The 3,390-nt window shown below is 49.5% G+C and overlaps 1 long non-coding RNA gene across 1 annotated transcript in view; it reads left to right on the plus strand.

Moving 5' to 3' along the window:
• Positions 1–635: 635 nt before the first annotated feature.
• Positions 636–3,390, plus strand: part of LOC107836717 (uncharacterized) — an 11,097-nt gene continuing 8,342 nt past the window's right edge. Inside the window, exons 1-2 of the long non-coding RNA XR_001662661.1 lie at positions 636–816; positions 911–992. This is a non-coding gene — a long non-coding RNA (uncharacterized LOC107836717). The remainder of the gene's footprint in view (positions 817–910; positions 993–3,390) is intronic.

Consider the following 3,390-nt stretch of genomic DNA (forward strand, 5'->3'; position numbering starts at 1 on the left):
CTGCTGTCTAAATCAGAGTGTAACTCACAAGCCACCTGCTGGCGGTTTCTGGTATGACAAGAAAACTCAAAATGAAAATATAAACTGAATTGCTGGGAACATTAAATAACAAAACAAAATCCTACAGAAATAAAATACTACTAACAGTATCACACATATACATGTGGGTTACATTCAGTTGGTGTTCCTGTTTTGCTTCGCTTCTCTGATTTGTTTTTCAAAACTCCAGCAGATGCAGACAAAAAAGAGAAAGTGAAAGCTTTGAATAACACAATTGGTTTACATTATTGGTGTTGTTTACTCTCTTGTTTAAGTAAGTGATGCATATATTATGAAACATTTAGTTACATGTGTATAATTATATGCCAACTATGTCTCTGCAAAGTGTTTCTTTGTCGAGAAAACATAACTTAAAGAGGTTATATAAGAGCACATTATAAAGAAGTTATGCAAATGATTAACTAGGAAAAAAGACGAGGAAAGCAAAACTTATCCTTATGAACTCTTAAAAACATTGACAGCTTAGTCATTTTATCTTTATGGTAAAGAATAAGCACTCAGCTACACTTCGGTATTATGAAGCCACTCCTCTAATGTTTCCCCTCCTCTGTTGTCAGAAGTCGTATATTCACACCTTCCTTCCTTCTCTGTTTTCATAAACAGTGAACGGCCTCTTTGCAGATAATCTGGTGAAATTCCACTTCAAATTTTAAATTGTTTTCAAAACTTGTTTTTTGCTGTCTTGTTTTTTCATCTTTTTTATTTGTTCTCACCTCCTTTTTGAACATCTTTTGTCTTCATCATTTTCAGTAACAGGTAAGACTTTTCCTTTTTAAGTTCAGATTTTTCTAACTACATAAAAATATGTTATGTTAAACTGCTGATTAAGACATCACGGTTTCTCTTGCAGTTTCTTGTTTACGTCATGGATGACTTTGTTTGCAAGATATTAAATGACTGGGGCCTAAGCGAGTGGATAGAAACATTTAGAGGTTAAGTATAGCATTTCTTTACTATAGTGTTTTAAGGAAATGCAACATCTTTATATTGCAAAAGAAATTCAATGTGTCAATCCACTTAACCAGCTGTTGTATATTTTTTTATGCATAAATGTGGCACTTAAAGCTGTAGTTATTACAGCAAATACTTTACACCTCATTATGCCCTGAAAGTAAAGGAAGATTCAGAGTTATTAATAAATGAGTTATTAAGCAAGACAATGCTATAATGACAGAAAAATCAGCGTGCAACACACCAGACCTAAAACAGAAAGATTCAAGATGTCAAATAACTTCAGATGAGTTACATCAACAGTGTCAGGTCTCCTAGACATAAAAGCTTGTGATTATAAATTGTAGATGATTGTCAGAATTGTGTGGTGGTTGAGGTGAGGAGAGGACGCAGGGACCCAGGAAAGATGAAGATGAATAAATTTAATGATGACTTCCAAACGACAGAGCAACAGGGAACAGCACGAGGAACATCTCACTCAGGGAAACAGGCAAAACATGATATACGAGAAGGATCCGACGAGAGACAAAGACAACAGGTGGGTTTAAATACACATGGGGTAATCAAGGGAATGAGACACACCTGGGAAACAATCAACGGGGAAGACGCAGAGACAGAATCACAGGGAACAGGACTACACAGAAAAAAACTAAAAAATAAACACACAGAAACACGGATCATGACAGTACCCCCTCCTCAAAGGCGGCTACCAGATGCTCAACTAAAGTCCAAAAAGAAAAATGACCCAACAGGGTGGGCAGAGGGGCGACGGCAGGAGGGCTAGAGTCCACAAAAAAAAACAAAAAACAGTTCCAAACAACAAAAAACAACCCAACAGGGTGGGCGGAGGGGCGACGGCAGGAGGGCTAGAGTCCAGAAACAAAACTAAATCTACAGGAACTAAAACACAGAAAAACAGTCCGGGGGCCGCCCACGGCACAGGAGGTGGAGCTCCCATTGGAGGTCCGGCGGGCGGCGACGCAGGAGGCGGAGCTTGAGTCGTGGTGGGCGGCGACGCAGGAGGCGGAGCTTGAGCCGCGGTGGGCGGCGATGCAGGCGCAGGAACCACCGACGAGGAGGCTCTGGAGGGCCGGCAGGAAGGCCGGACGGAGCGGGTTGTGGAGGGCTGGTAGGAAGGCCGGACGGAGCAGGCTCTGGAGGGCCCGGCGGAGGGCCCGGTGGAGGGCCCGGCGGAGCGCCGGACGGAGCGTGCTATGGAGGGCCAGGCGGAGGGCCCGGCGGAGCGCCGGACGGAGCCACTGGGGGCTCGGACGGAGCGGGCTCTGGAGGGCCGGCAGGACGGCCCACTGGGGGCTCGGACAGAGCAGACTCTGGCTCGTCCGCAAACTGAGGGGGTGGAGCCACAGGAAACTCTGGAGCGGGCTCGGATGGAGCAAGCAACTCTGGAGCGGGCTCGTCCGCAAACTCGGGGGGAGCGGGCACAGGAAACTCAGGAAATTCTGGGGGCGGAAGACAGAGAGGCGGAGCAGCAGCGGACGTGGAGACCTGCTGCAGCAGGGACAGATGCTGCCTAGGTGTGGGGACCGGAGGCAGCGGGGACAAGCGCTGTGGAGGCAGCGGGGACAGACGCTGCCTAGGTCCGGGGACCGGAGGCAGTGGGGACAAGCGCTGTGGAGGCAGCGGGAACAGACGCTGCCTCGGTGCTGGGACCGGAGGCAGCTGCAGGTGGTGGGAGTTTCGCCTCGGTGCAGGGACGGGCTGTGGCTTTAGGCAGCGGGGTTTCTGCCCAGGGGCCGGGACCTCCGGCGGCTCAGGGCGGCGGTGACGTCTGTGCCCAGGGTCCGGGACCTCCGGCGGCTCAGGGCGGCGGTGACGTCTGTGCCCAGGGCCAGGGACCTCCGGCGGCTCAGGGCGGTGGTGACGTCTGTGCCCAGGGGCCGGGACCTCCAGCGGCTCAGGGCAGCAATGGCGGCGGGGTCCGACCCCTGGTGGGCAGAGCACTAGCCGCGTACCCCACCAGGGATTAGTCCTGGCGTCCGTAGTTTGTGGTCGGGTCCTTCTGTCATGAGGTGTGGTCGGTGGTGGTGAGGAGAGACTCTGAGACCCAGGTTATGGTGATGATGAAGATTTAATGATAATATAGCTCACAAACAGTCCAAGGCAGGCAGCACGGCAGGAACAAGCACGCAGCTAAATACCGGTAGCAACTGTCAAAACGGACTAGACGGAAACAAACACAAACCAGGACTTAGCAGTTCTACTGGCGAGTGAGAACATTAGACATTGACAAACGGCAAGGACACCACACGGGGTGTATTTAAACCCCGTGTGGTTTAAATACACACGGGGTAATCAAGGGAATGAGACACACCTGGGGAGCTATCAACGGGGAGGATAGGGCAGAGACTCACAGGGAAA

This window comes from Poecilia formosa, unplaced genomic scaffold, assembly GCF_000485575.1.
Source record: "Poecilia formosa unplaced genomic scaffold, Poecilia_formosa-5.1.2 Scaffold78, whole genome shotgun sequence".
Classification (NCBI taxonomy): Eukaryota; Metazoa; Chordata; class Actinopteri; order Cyprinodontiformes; family Poeciliidae; genus Poecilia; species Poecilia formosa.